Consider the following 14,932-nt stretch of genomic DNA (forward strand, 5'->3'; position numbering starts at 1 on the left):
GCTGCCTTCACTAATTTCCAGAAAAGGCAAAAAAAAGAGGAGATTTTAAAATTTCCGTTTTGAAAGATAGTGAAAAAAACGGAACGCGGGTGCCATCTTGAGCCCGCCCGGGTGCACAGCCCAGGTAAGGTGCCCACCCTGGCAAAGGTGCGCACCCGGGCAATTAACCCTACTTCCGACTTCGTGCGCGCCAGGGTGGCAACCGGGCCTGGGAAGAGCCAATGCGAGAAACCCCACCAAACGCTCCGACAAAAAAAGAGGCGGCGCTCCAATAACCCCGCTTCGGAGCGCAGCCGGGGCAAACCCAGCCAAGGTGCCCACCCCGACGAAGGTGCACGCGAGGTGCGCACCCGGGGCAAACCGGGCTCCGACAACGTGCACGCAGCACCTTGGAGCACACTTCGAAGCACTCCCGGGTGCCCACCGGCGTTGCGCACCGTGGTGGGCAGCGAGGTGCGCACCTTTGATGCGCTGCCTTCACTAATTTCCAGAAAAGGCAAAAAAAAATGAGATTTTAAAATTTCCGTTTTGAAAGATAGTGAAAAAAACGGAACGCGGGTGCCATCTTGAGCCCGCCCTGGTGCGCAGCCCAGGCAAGGCATGCGCACCAAGGTGCCCACCCGCGGTGCACGCCCGGGGCAAACCGGGCTCCGACTTCGTGCAGGCCGCACCTTGGAGCACACTTCGGAGCGCTCCTTGGTGCGCACCATGGTGCCCACCAGGGCGCACCCGGGGCAAACCGGGCTCCGACTTCGTGCACGCCGCACCTTGGAGCACACATCGGAGCGCTCCCAGGTTCGCACCAGCGTTGCGCACCTTTGATGCGCTGCCTTCACTAATTTCCAGAAAAGGCAAAAAAAAACGATATTTTAAAATTTCCGTTCTGAAAGATAGTGAAAAAAACGGAACGCGGGTGCCATCTTGAGCCCTTCCTGGTGCGCAGCCCAGGCAAGTTGTGCGCACCAAGGTGCCCACCCTGGCGGAGGTGCGCGCCCGGGGCAAACCGGGCTCCGACTTCGTGCACTGCATGGTGCCCACCAAGGCGCGCAACCCAGCCAAGGTGCCCACCGCAGCGAAGGTGCACGCGAGGTGCGCACCCGAGGTGCACACCCGGGGCAAACCGAGCTCCGACTTCGTGCACGCCGCACCTTGGAGCACACTTCAGAGCGCTCCTTGGTGCGCACCAGGGCGCGCAACCCAGCCAAGGTGCTCACCCCGGCGAAGGTGCACGCGAGGTGCGCACCCGGGGCAAGCCGGGCTCGGACTTCGTGCACGCCGCACCTTGGAGCACACATCGGAGCGCTCCCGGGTTCGCACCAGCATTGCGCACCTTTGATGCGCTGCCTTCACTAATTTCCAGAAAAGGCAAAAAAAAAAAAAAAAACGAGATTTTAAAATTTCCGTTTTGAAAGATAGTGAAAAAAACGGAACGCGGGTGCCATCTTGAGCCCGCCCTGGTGTGCAGCCCAGGCAAGTTGTGCGCACCAAGGCACCCACCCTGGCCAAGGTGGGTCACGGGGTGGGTCCTAGGGTGGGTAACGGGGTGGGTACTAAGGTGCGTGCCAAGGTGGGTCATGGGGTGGGTGCCAAGGTGGGCACCAGGGTGGGTGTGCACCAACCCTAGCCAGGGTAGGTCACGGGGTGGTTGTCGGGGTGGGCGTCAAGGAGCCAAGGTGGGTGGCAAGTAGCCAAGTTGCGTGCCAAGGTGGGTGTCGGGGTGGGTGCCAAGGATCCAAGGTGGGTGCCAAGGAACCAAGGTGGGTGTCTGGGTGGGTGCCGAGGTGGGAGCCAGGGTGGGTCCCAAGGTGAGTGCAAAGGTGGGTGCCAGGGTCAAGGTGAGTGCCAATGTGGGTTCCAAGGTGCCAGGGTCAGGGTGAGTGCCAATGTGGGTTCAAAGGTGCTAAGTTGGGTGCGAGGTTGGGTGCGAGGGTGGGTGGGTGCCAAGGTGTGCTAGGTGGAAGCCCGGGTGGGTCGGCATCCCATGGGTGTCGAGTTGGGTGCCTGATGGGTGCTTCTTGTCAAGTTTTAGTCGTCGGGACTCATTTCGAGCCTTAGAGGTCGTTTCTTGTCCGGTTGCCCTGTCTTCGACCTGGGAACCCAATTTTGGTCCTCGGGTCCCATTTTTTTTTGTCTCGCATCCCACTTTTGGCCTGTGGCCTTTTCGGGGTCGATTCTCGTTTTGGGCATCAGAGCATGTTTCTTCTCCTAAAACCCAATATTTGTTTATTAAGTCTCGGAACACATTTTTGTTCTCGTGGACCCATCATGGGTCTTGGAACGCATTTGTGGTCCTTGGGTCCCATTTTGCATCCCGAAACTTGTGTTTTGGTGCTTGATCCCTATTTTGGGTGCCCACCTTGCACCAAGTGCGCACCCGGGGCAAACCGAGCGCCTTGGTGCACCGGGGCAAGATCGAGCGTGCACCCGAGGCGCCCCGAACATGCACCAAGGTGCACTCGGCCCACATGTGAGCGCAGGTCGTTGCGCCCGAGGTGGTGTGTGGGCACCGCGTTGCAGACGGGACACTGCACGCACACGACGCCCCGTCCAGGTGCACGCACGTAGGCCGGGCCGGGTGCACACCCGACGCCCTAGCAAGGTGCGCGCACCCGGGCAGGGCTCACACTTGGCGAACGGGGCGCACTTCGCGAGGGAGGGTGTGCACCTCGACGGGGGTGGGTGGCCGGGGTGGATTCGCACGTGGGTCGCGGTTTGCTAAGTACACACTGCGACAAGCTCATAACGGGTGCGATCATACCAGCGTTAGTGCACCGGATCCCATCAGAACTCCGCAGTTAAGCGCGCTTGGGCCGGAGTAGTACTGGGATGGGTGACCTCCCGGGAAGTCCCGGTGTTGCACCCTTTTTTAGTTTTTCGCCGGGCGTCGCAATGCTATTTGAATAAACCTTTTGCCCGTTTGCGTTCTCGTCGGGGCCGGGCCGGGCCGGGGTGCGCTGCCCGCACTACCGCGCGCGCGGGGGGCGACACCGAGCGCGCACCCGAGGCGCCCCGAGCACACAGGCCACGGTGCAACCCGGGCGTTGTGCGCGCACCCCGGTGCGCCCGAGGTGCTGCGCGCGCACCCAGGTGAAATCGGTGTGCACCTCGGCCAGTGCGCGCTCGGTCGAGTCGCGCACGTTGGCCAAGGTGCACGGTGATGTTTCTTACTCTAAGGTTCCGCACCAGACGCCCGGGACAGGTGAGCGAAGCTGGGCGGGGCCGGGTGCGCGGCCGGGGCAGGTGCACGCAGCTGGAGAGAGCTTTGGAGCACACCAGAGGTGCGCACCTTGGAGCACACTTCGGAGCGCACCAATGATGCGCTCCATTCAAAAGTTTCCTGAAAAGGCAAAAAAAGTTGAGATTATAGAATTTCCCACTTGAGAGATTGTAAAAAAAAAAAATTTAAAATGAAGGAAACGCGGGTGCCAAGGTGTGCGCGCCCGGGTGCGCAGCCCAGCCAAGGTGTGCGCACCAAGGCGCCCACCCTGGCGAAGGTGCACGCAAGGTGCGCACCCGAGGCAAACCGGACAATTAACCCAACTTTCGACTTCGCGCGCACCTGCGCACCTTGGAGCGCACTTCGGAGCGCTCCTTGGTGCGCACCAATCTTGGGCACCTCGGAGTGCACCATGGCGCCCACCAAGGTGCGCACCCGGGGCAAACCGAGCTCCGACTTCGTGCGCACCTTGGAGCGCACGAAAGGTGCGCACCATGGCGCCCACCAAGGTGCGCAGCCCAGCCAAGGCGTGCGCATCAAGGTGCGCACCCTGGCGAAGGTGCGCACCCGGGGCAAACCGAGCTCCGACTTCGTGCGCACCTTGGAGCGCACAAAGGGTGCGCAACCCAGCCAAGGTGTGCGCACCCCGGGCAAACCGAGCTCCGAATCGTGCGCACCTTGGAGCACACTTCGGAGCCCTCCTTGGTGCGCACCGATGTTGCGCACCTCGGAGCGCACCCGGGGAAAACAATGCAATTAACCCGACTTTCGACTTCGTGGGCACCTCGGAGCGCTCTCGGGTTCGCACCTCGGAGCACACCGAGGTGCGCACCTTTGATGCGCTGCCTTCACCAATTTCCAGAAAAGGCAAGAAAACATTGAGAAGGTGTGCGCACCGAGGTGCCCACCCTGGCGAAGGTGCACGCGAGGTGCGCACCCGGGGCAAACCGGGCTCCGACTTCGTGCACGCCATGCTGCGCACCTTGGAGGGCCATGGTGCGCACCTTGGAGCACACTTCGGAGCGCTCAATGGTGCCCAACCCAGCCAAGGTGCCCACCGCGGCGAAGGTGCACGCGAGGTGCGCACCCGGGGCAAACCGGGCTCCGACTTCGTGCACGCCGCACCTTGGAGCACACTTCGGAGCGCTCCTTGGTGCGCACCAGGGCGCGCAACCCAGCCGAGGTGCCCACCCCGGCGAAGGTGCACGCGGGGTGCGCACCCGGGGCAAACCGGGCTCCGACTTCGTGCACGCCATGGTGCCCACCGCGGCGAAGGTGCACGCGAGGTGCGCACCCGGGGCAAACCGGGCTCCGACTTCGTGCACGCCGCACCTTGGAGCACACTTCGGAGCGCTCCTTGGTGCGCACCAGGGCGCGCAACCCAGCAGAGGTGCCCACCCCGGCGAAGGTGCACGCGAGGTGCGCACCCGGGGCAAACCGGGCTCCGACTTCGTGCACGCCATGGTGCCCACCGCGGCGAAGGTGCACGCGAGGTGCGCACCCGGGGCAAACCGGGCTCCGACTTCGTGCACGCCGCACCTTGGAGCACACTTCGGAGCGCTCCTTGGTGCGCACCATGGTGCCCACCAGGGCGCGCAACCCCGCCGAAGGTGCACGCGAGGTGCGCACCCGGGGCAAACCGGGCTCCGACTTCGTGCACGCCGCACCTTGGAGCACACTTCGGAGCGCTCCTTGGTGCGCACCAGGGCGCGCAACCCCGCCGAAGGTGCACGCGAGGTGCGCACCCGGGGCAAACCGGGCTCCGACTTCGTGCACGCCATGGTGCGCACCAGGGTGCCCACCGCGGCGAAGGTGCGCACCCGGGGCAAACCGGGCTCCGACTTCGTGCACGCCGCACCTTGGAGCACACTTCGGAGCGCTCCTTGGTGCGCACCAGGGCGCGCAACCCAGCCGAGGTGCCCACCCCGGCGAAGGTGCACGCGAGGTGCGCACCCGGGGCAAACCGGGCTCCGACTTCGTGCACGCCATGGTGCCCACCGCGGCGAAGGTGCGCACCCGGGGCAAACCGGGCTAGGACTTCGTGCACGCCGCACCTTGGAGCACACTTCGGAGCGCTCCTTGGTGCGCACCATGGTGCCCACCAGGCCGCGCAACCCAGCCAAGGTGTGCGCACCAAGGTGCACGCGAGGTGCGCACCCGGGGCAAACCGGGGTCCGGCTTCGTGCACGCCGCACCTTGGAGCACACATCGGGGCGCTCCCGGGTTCGCACCGGCGTTGCGCACCGTGGTGGGCACCTCGGAGCGCACCGTGGTGGGCACCTCGGAGCACACCAAGGTGGGCAGCGAGGTGCGCACCTTTGATGCGATGCCTTCACTAATTTCCATAAAAGGCAAAAAAAAACGAGATTTTAAAATTTCCGTTTTGAAAGATAGTGAGAAAAAGGGAATGCTGGTGCCATCTTGAGCCCGCCCTGGTGCGCAGCCCAGCCAAGGTGTGCGCACCAAGGTGCCCACCCTGGCGAAGGTGCGCGCCCGGGCAATTAACCCAACTTCCAACTTCGCGCGCGCCAGGGTGGGAGCGCACCCAACAACCGGGCCTGGGAAGAGCCAATGCGAGAAACCCCACCAAACGCTCTGACAAAAAAAGAGGGGGCGCTCCAGTAACCCCGCTTCGGAGCGCACCCTGGGCAAACCCAGCCAGGGTGCCCACCCCGGCCAAGGTGCAGGCGAGGTGCGCACCCGGGGCAAACCGGGCTCCGACAACGTGCACGCCGCACCTTGGAGCACACTTCGTAGCGCTCCCGGGTGCGCACCTCAGAGCACACCAAGGTGGGCAGCGAGGTGCGCACCTTTGATGCGCTGCCTTCACTAATTTCCAGAAAAGGCAAAAAAAAGAGGAGATTTTAAAATTTCCGTTTTGAAAGATAGTGAAAAAAACGGAACGCGGGTGCCATCTTGAGCCCGCCCTGGTGCACAGCCCAGGTAAGGTGCCCACCCTGGCAAAGGTGCGCACCCGGGCAATTAACCCTACTTCCGACTTCGTGCGCGCCAGGGTGGCAACCGGGCCTGGGAAGAGCCAATGCGAGAAACCCCACCAAACGCTCCGACAAAAAAAGAGGCGGCGCTCCAATAACCCCGCTTCGGAGCGCAGCCGGGGCAAACCCAGCCAAGGTGCCCACCCCGACGAAGGTGCACGCGAGGTGCGCACCCGGGGCAAACCGGGCTCCGACAACGTGCACGCAGCACCTTGGAGCACACTTCGAAGCACTCCCGGGTGCCCACCGGCGTTGCGCACCGTGGTGGGCAGCGAGGTGCGCACCTTTGATGCGCTGCCTTCACTAATTTCCAGAAAAGGCAAAAAAAAATGAGATTTTAAAATTTCCGTTTTGAAAGATAGTGAAAAAAACGGAACGCGGGTGCCATCTTGAGCCCGCCCTGGTGCGCAGCCCAGGCAAGGCATGCGCACCAAGGTGCCCACCCGCGGTGCACGCCCGGGGCAAACCGGGCTCCGACTTCGTGCAGGCCGCACCTTGGAGCACACTTCGGAGCGCTCCTTGGTGCGCACCATGGTGCCCACCAGGGCGCACCCGGGGCAAACCGGGCTCCGACTTCGTGCACGCCGCACCTTGGAGCACACATCGGAGCGCTCCCAGGTTCGCACCAGCGTTGCGCACCTTTGATGCGCTGCCTTCACTAATTTCCAGAAAAGGCAAAAAAAAACGATATTTTAAAATTTCCGTTCTGAAAGATAGTGAAAAAAACGGAACGCGGGTGCCATCTTGAGCCCTTCCTGGTGCGCAGCCCAGGCAAGTTGTGCGCACCAAGGTGCCCACCCTGGCGGAGGTGCGCGCCCGGGGCAAACCGGGCTCCGACTTCGTGCACTGCATGGTGCCCACCAAGGCGCGCAACCCAGCCAAGGTGCCCACCGCAGCGAAGGTGCACGCGAGGTGCGCACCCGAGGTGCACACCCGGGGCAAACCGAGCTCCGACTTCGTGCACGCCGCACCTTGGAGCACACTTCAGAGCGCTCCTTGGTGCGCACCAGGGCGCGCAACCCAGCCAAGGTGCTCACCCCGGCGAAGGTGCACGCGAGGTGCGCACCCGGGGCAAGCCGGGCTCGGACTTCGTGCACGCCGCACCTTGGAGCACACATCGGAGCGCTCCCGGGTTCGCACCAGCATTGCGCACCTTTGATGCGCTGCCTTCACTAATTTCCAGAAAAGGCAAAAAAAAAAAAAAAACGAGATTTTAAAATTTCCGTTTTGAAAGATAGTGAAAAAAACGGAACGCGGGTGCCATCTTGAGCCCGCCCTGGTGTGCAGCCCAGGCAAGTTGTGCGCACCAAGGCACCCACCCTGGCCAAGGTGGGTCACGGGGTGGGTCCTAGGGTGGGTAACGGGGTGGGTACTAAGGTGCGTGCCAAGGTGGGTCATGGGGTGGGTGCCAAGGTGGGCACCAGGGTGGGTGTGCACCAACCCTAGCCAGGGTAGGTCACGGGGTGGTTGTCGGGGTGGGCGTCAAGGAGCCAAGGTGGGTGGCAAGTAGCCAAGTTGCGTGCCAAGGTGGGTGTCGGGGTGGGTGCCAAGGATCCAAGGTGGGTGCCAAGGAACCAAGGTGGGTGTCTGGGTGGGTGCCGAGGTGGGAGCCAGGGTGGGTCCCAAGGTGAGTGCAAAGGTGGGTGCCAGGGTCAAGGTGAGTGCCAATGTGGGTTCCAAGGTGCCAGGGTCAGGGTGAGTGCCAATGTGGGTTCAAAGGTGCTAAGTTGGGTGCGAGGTTGGGTGCGAGGGTGGGTGGGTGCCAAGGTGTGCTAGGTGGAAGCCCGGGTGGGTCGGCATCCCATGGGTGTCGAGTTGGGTGCCTGATGGGTGCTTCTTGTCAAGTTTTAGTCGTCGGGACTCATTTCGAGCCTTAGAGGTCGTTTCTTGTCCGGTTGCCCTGTCTTCGACCTGGGAACCCAATTTTGGTCCTCGGGTCCCATTTTTTTTTGTCTCGCATCCCACTTTTGGCCTGTGGCCTTTTCGGGGTCGATTCTCGTTTTGGGCATCAGAGCATGTTTCTTCTCCTAAAACCCAATATTTGTTTATTAAGTCTCGGAACACATTTTTGTTCTCGTGGACCCATCATGGGTCTTGGAACGCATTTGTGGTCCTTGGGTCCCATTTTGCATCCCGAAACTTGTGTTTTGGTGCTTGATCCCTATTTTGGGTGCCCACCTTGCACCAAGTGCGCACCCGGGGCAAACCGAGCGCCTTGGTGCACCGGGGCAAGATCGAGCGTGCACCCGAGGCGCCCCGAACATGCACCAAGGTGCACTCGGCCCACATGTGAGCGCAGGTCGTTGCGCCCGAGGTGGTGTGTGGGCACCGCGTTGCAGACGGGACACTGCACGCACACGACGCCCCGTCCAGGTGCACGCACGTAGGCCGGGCCGGGTGCACACCCGACGCCCTAGCAAGGTGCGCGCACCCGGGCAGGGCTCACACTTGGCGAACGGGGCGCACTTCGCGAGGGAGGGTGTGCACCTCGACGGGGGTGGGTGGCCGGGGTGGATTCGCACGTGGGTCGCGGTTTGCTAAGTACACACTGCGACAAGCTCATAACGGGTGCGATCATACCAGCGTTAGTGCACCGGATCCCATCAGAACTCCGCAGTTAAGCGCGCTTGGGCCGGAGTAGTACTGGGATGGGTGACCTCCCGGGAAGTCCCGGTGTTGCACCCTTTTTTAGTTTTTCGCCGGGCGTCGCAATGCTATTTGAATAAACCTTTTGCCCGTTTGCGTTCTCGTCGGGGCCGGGCCGGGCCGGGGTGCGCTGCCCGCACTACCGCGCGCGCGGGGGCGACACCGAGCGCGCACCCGAGGCGCCCCGAGCACACAGGCCACGGTGCAACCCGGGCGTTGTGCGCGCACCCCGGTGCGCCCGAGGTGCTGCGCGCGCACCCAGGTGAAATCGGTGTGCACCTCGGCCAGTGCGCGCTCGGTCGAGTCGCGCACGTTGGCCAAGGTGCACGGTGATGTTTCTTACTCTAAGGTTCCGCACCAGACGCCCGGGACAGGTGAGCGAAGCTGGGCGGGGCCGGGTGCGCGGCCGGGGCAGGTGCACGCAGCTGGAGAGAGCTTTGGAGCACACCAGAGGTGCGCACCTTGGAGCACACTTCGGAGCGCACCAATGATGCGCTCCATTCAAAAGTTTCCTGAAAAGGCAAAAAAAGTTGAGATTATAGAATTTCCCACTTGAGAGATTGTAAAAAAAAAAAATTTAAAATGAAGGAAACGCGGGTGCCAAGGTGTGCGCGCCCGGGTGCGCAGCCCAGCCAAGGTGTGCGCACCAAGGCGCCCACCCTGGCGAAGGTGCACGCAAGGTGCGCACCCGAGGCAAACCGGACAATTAACCCAACTTTCGACTTCGCGCGCACCTGCGCACCTTGGAGCGCACTTCGGAGCGCTCCTTGGTGCGCACCAATCTTGGGCACCTCGGAGTGCACCATGGCGCCCACCAAGGTGCGCACCCGGGGCAAACCGAGCTCCGACTTCGTGCGCACCTTGGAGCGCACGAAAGGTGCGCACCATGGCGCCCACCAAGGTGCGCAGCCCAGCCAAGGCGTGCGCATCAAGGTGCGCACCCTGGCGAAGGTGCGCACCCGGGGCAAACCGAGCTCCGACTTCGTGCGCACCTTGGAGCGCACAAAGGGTGCGCAACCCAGCCAAGGTGTGCGCACCCCGGGCAAACCGAGCTCCGAATCGTGCGCACCTTGGAGCACACTTCGGAGCCCTCCTTGGTGCGCACCGATGTTGCGCACCTCGGAGCGCACCCGGGGAAAACAATGCAATTAACCCGACTTTCGACTTCGTGGGCACCTCGGAGCGCTCTCGGGTTCGCACCTCGGAGCACACCGAGGTGCGCACCTTTGATGCGCTGCCTTCACCAATTTCCAGAAAAGGCAAGAAAACATTGAGAAGGTGTGCGCACCGAGGTGCCCACCCTGGCGAAGGTGCACGCGAGGTGCGCACCCGGGGCAAACCGGGCTCCGACTTCGTGCACGCCATGCTGCGCACCTTGGAGGGCCATGGTGCGCACCTTGGAGCACACTTCGGAGCGCTCAATGGTGCCCAACCCAGCCAAGGTGCCCACCGCGGCGAAGGTGCACGCGAGGTGCGCACCCGGGGCAAACCGGGCTCCGACTTCGTGCACGCCGCACCTTGGAGCACACTTCGGAGCGCTCCTTGGTGCGCACCAGGGCGCGCAACCCAGCCGAGGTGCCCACCCCGGCGAAGGTGCACGCGGGGTGCGCACCCGGGGCAAACCGGGCTCCGACTTCGTGCACGCCATGGTGCCCACCGCGGCGAAGGTGCACGCGAGGTGCGCACCCGGGGCAAACCGGGCTCCGACTTCGTGCACGCCGCACCTTGGAGCACACTTCGGAGCGCTCCTTGGTGCGCACCAGGGCGCGCAACCCAGCCGAGGTGCCCACCCCGGCGAAGGTGCACGCGAGGTGCGCACCCGGGGCAAACCGGGCTCCGACTTCGTGCACGCCATGGTGCCCACCGCGGCGAAGGTGCACGCGAGGTGCGCACCCGGGGCAAACCGGGCTCCGACTTCGTGCACGCCGCACCTTGGAGCACACTTCGGAGCGCTCCTTGGTGCGCACCATGGTGCCCACCAGGGCGCGCAACCCCGCCGAAGGTGCACGCGAGGTGCGCACCCGGGGCAAACCGGGCTCCGACTTCGTGCACGCCGCACCTTGGAGCACACTTCGGAGCGCTCCTTGGTGCGCACCAGGGCGCGCAACCCCGCCGAAGGTGCACGCGAGGTGCGCACCCGGGGCAAACCGGGCTCCGACTTCGTGCACGCCATGGTGCGCACCAGGGTGCCCACCGCGGCGAAGGTGCGCACCCGGGGCAAACCGGGCTCCGACTTCGTGCACGCCGCACCTTGGAGCACACTTCGGAGCGCTCCTTGGTGCGCACCAGGGCGCGCAACCCAGCCGAGGTGCCCACCCCGGCGAAGGTGCACGCGAGGTGCGCACCCGGGGCAAACCGGGCTCCGACTTCGTGCACGCCATGGTGCCCACCGCGGCGAAGGTGCGCACCCGGGGCAAACCGGGCTAGGACTTCGTGCACGCCGCACCTTGGAGCACACTTCGGAGCGCTCCTTGGTGCGCACCATGGTGCCCACCAGGCCGCGCAACCCAGCCAAGGTGTGCGCACCAAGGTGCACGCGAGGTGCGCACCCGGGGCAAACCGGGGTCCGGCTTCGTGCACGCCGCACCTTGGAGCACACATCGGGGCGCTCCCGGGTTCGCACCGGCGTTGCGCACCGTGGTGGGCACCTCGGAGCGCACCGTGGTGGGCACCTCGGAGCACACCAAGGTGGGCAGCGAGGTGCGCACCTTTGATGCGATGCCTTCACTAATTTCCATAAAAGGCAAAAGAAAACGAGATTTTAAAATTTCCGTTTTGAAAGATAGTGAGAAAAAGGGAATGCTGGTGCCATCTTGAGCCCGCCCTGGTGCGCAGCCCAGCCAAGGTGTGCGCACCAAGGTGCCCACCCTGGCGAAGGTGCGCGCCCGGGCAATTAACCCAACTTCCAACTTCGCGCGCGCCAGGGTGGGAGCGCACCCAACAACCGGGCCTGGGAAGAGCCAATGCGAGAAACCCCACCAAACGCTCTGACAAAAAAAGAGGGGGCGCTCCAGTAACCCCGCTTCGGAGCGCACCCTGGGCAAACCCAGCCAGGGTGCCCACCCCGGCCAAGGTGCAGGCGAGGTGCGCACCCGGGGCAAACCGGGCTCCGACAACGTGCACGCCGCACCTTGGAGCACACTTCGTAGCGCTCCCGGGTGCGCACCTCAGAGCACACCAAGGTGGGCAGCGAGGTGCGCACCTTTGATGCGCTGCCTTCACTAATTTCCAGAAAAGGCAAAAAAAAGAGGAGATTTTAAAATTTCCGTTTTGAAAGATAGTGAAAAAAACGGAACGCGGGTGCCATCTTGAGCCCGCCCGGGTGCACAGCCCAGGTAAGGTGCCCACCCTGGCAAAGGTGCGCACCCGGGCAATTAACCCTACTTCCGACTTCGTGCGCGCCAGGGTGGCAACCGGGCCTGGGAAGAGCCAATGCGAGAAACCCCACCAAACGCTCCGACAAAAAAAGAGGCGGCGCTCCAATAACCCCGCTTCGGAGCGCAGCCGGGGCAAACCCAGCCAAGGTGCCCACCCCGACGAAGGTGCACGCGAGGTGCGCACCCGGGGCAAACCGGGCTCCGACAACGTGCACGCAGCACCTTGGAGCACACTTCGAAGCACTCCCGGGTGCCCACCGGCGTTGCGCACCGTGGTGGGCAGCGAGGTGCGCACCTTTGATGCGCTGCCTTCACTAATTTCCAGAAAAGGCAAAAAAAAATGAGATTTTAAAATTTCCGTTTTGAAAGATAGTGAAAAAAACGGAACGCGGGTGCCATCTTGAGCCCGCCCTGGTGCGCAGCCCAGGCAAGGCATGCGCACCAAGGTGCCCACCCGCGGTGCACGCCCGGGGCAAACCGGGCTCCGACTTCGTGCAGGCCGCACCTTGGAGCACACTTCGGAGCGCTCCTTGGTGCGCACCATGGTGCCCACCAGGGCGCACCCGGGGCAAACCGGGCTCCGACTTCGTGCACGCCGCACCTTGGAGCACACATCGGAGCGCTCCCAGGTTCGCACCAGCGTTGCGCACCTTTGATGCGCTGCCTTCACTAATTTCCAGAAAAGGCAAAAAAAAACGATATTTTAAAATTTCCGTTCTGAAAGATAGTGAAAAAAACGGAACGCGGGTGCCATCTTGAGCCCTTCCTGGTGCGCAGCCCAGACAAGTTGTGCGCACCAAGGTGCCCACCCTGGCGGAGGTGCGCGCCCGGGGCAAACCGGGCTCCGACTTCGTGCACTGCATGGTGCCCACCAAGGCGCGCAACCCAGCCAAGGTGCCCACCGCAGCGAAGGTGCACGCGAGGTGCGCACCCGAGGTGCACACCCGGGGCAAACCGAGCTCCGACTTCGTGCACGCCGCACCTTGGAGCACACTTCAGAGCGCTCCTTGGTGCGCACCAGGGCGCGCAACCCAGCCAAGGTGCTCACCCCGGCGAAGGTGCACGCGAGGTGCGCACCCGGGGCAAGCCGGGCTCGGACTTCGTGCACGCCGCACCTTGGAGCACACATCGGAGCGCTCCCGGGTTCGCACCAGCATTGCGCACCTTTGATGCGCTGCCTTCACTAATTTCCAGAAAAGGCAAAAAAAAAAAAAAAACGAGATTTTAAAATTTCCGTTTTGAAAGATAGTGAAAAAAACGGAACGCGGGTGCCATCTTGAGCCCGCCCTGGTGTGCAGCCCAGGCAAGTTGTGCGCACCAAGGCACCCACCCTGGCCAAGGTGGGTCACGGGGTGGGTCCTAGGGTGGGTAACGGGGTGGGTACTAAGGTGCGTGCCAAGGTGGGTCATGGGGTGGGTGCCAAGGTGGGCACCAGGGTGGGTGTGCACCAACCCTAGCCAGGGTAGGTCACGGGGTGGTTGTCGGGGTGGGCGTCAAGGAGCCAAGGTGGGTGGCAAGTAGCCAAGTTGCGTGCCAAGGTGGGTGTCGGGGTGGGTGCCAAGGATCCAAGGTGGGTGCCAAGGAACCAAGGTGGGTGTCTGGGTGGGTGCCGAGGTGGGAGCCAGGGTGGGTCCCAAGGTGAGTGCAAAGGTGGGTGCCAGGGTCAAGGTGAGTGCCAATGTGGGTTCCAAGGTGCCAGGGTCAGGGTGAGTGCCAATGTGGGTTCAAAGGTGCTAAGTTGGGTGCGAGGTTGGGTGCGAGGGTGGGTGGGTGCCAAGGTGTGCTAGGTGGAAGCCCGGGTGGGTCGGCATCCCATGGGTGTCGAGTTGGGTGCCTGATGGGTGCTTCTTGTCAAGTTTTAGTCGTCGGGACTCATTTCGAGCCTTAGAGGTCGTTTCTTGTCCGGTTGCCCTGTCTTCGACCTGGGAACCCAATTTTGGTCCTCGGGTCCCATTTTTTTTTGTCTCGCATCCCACTTTTGGCCTGTGGCCTTTTCGGGGTCGATTCTCGTTTTGGGCATCAGAGCATGTTTCTTCTCCTAAAACCCAATATTTGTTTATTAAGTCTCGGAACACATTTTTGTTCTCGTGGACCCATCATGGGTCTTGGAACGCATTTGTGGTCCTTGGGTCCCATTTTGCATCCCGAAACTTGTGTTTTGGTGCTTGATCCCTATTTTGGGTGCCCACCTTGCACCAAGTGCGCACCCGGGGCAAACCGAGCGCCTTGGTGCACCGGGGCAAGATCGAGCGTGCACCCGAGGCGCCCCGAACATGCACCAAGGTGCACTCGGCCCACATGTGAGCGCAGGTCGTTGCGCCCGAGGTGGTGTGTGGGCACCGCGTTGCAGACGGGACACTGCACGCACACGACGCCCCGTCCAGGTGCACGCACGTAGGCCGGGCCGGGTGCACACCCGACGCCCTAGCAAGGTGCGCGCACCCGGGCAGGGCTCACACTTGGCGAACGGGGCGCACTTCGCGAGGGAGGGTGTGCACCTCGACGGGGGTGGGTGGCCGGGGTGGATTCGCACGTGGGTCGCGGTTTGCTAAGTACACACTGCGACAAGCTCATAACGGGTGCGATCATACCAGCGTTAGTGCACCGGATCCCATCAGAACTCCGCAGTTAAGCGCGCTTGGGCCGGAGTAGTACTGGGATGGGTGACCTCCCGGGAAGTCCCGGTGTTGCACCCT

At 63.0% G+C, this 14,932-nt stretch overlaps 3 non-coding genes across 3 annotated transcripts; all 3 read left to right on the plus strand.

Moving 5' to 3' along the window:
* The first annotated feature begins 2,744 nt into the window (after nucleotides 1–2,744).
* Nucleotides 2,745–2,863, plus strand: LOC131862027 (5S ribosomal RNA). Its single transcript, XR_009361056.1, has one exon. It is a non-coding gene; the product is annotated as a 5S ribosomal RNA (ribosomal RNA).
* A 5,916-nt stretch (nucleotides 2,864–8,779) lies between these two features.
* On the plus strand, nucleotides 8,780–8,898 carry LOC131862028 (5S ribosomal RNA). Its single transcript, XR_009361057.1, has one exon. It is a non-coding gene; the product is annotated as a 5S ribosomal RNA (ribosomal RNA).
* A 5,915-nt stretch (nucleotides 8,899–14,813) lies between these two features.
* On the plus strand, nucleotides 14,814–14,932 carry LOC131862029 (5S ribosomal RNA). Its single transcript, XR_009361058.1, has one exon. It is a non-coding gene; the product is annotated as a 5S ribosomal RNA (ribosomal RNA).

Source organism: Cryptomeria japonica, unplaced genomic scaffold, assembly GCF_030272615.1.
Source record: "Cryptomeria japonica unplaced genomic scaffold, Sugi_1.0 HiC_scaffold_34, whole genome shotgun sequence".
NCBI classification, from domain to species: domain Eukaryota; kingdom Viridiplantae; phylum Streptophyta; class Pinopsida; order Cupressales; family Cupressaceae; genus Cryptomeria; species Cryptomeria japonica.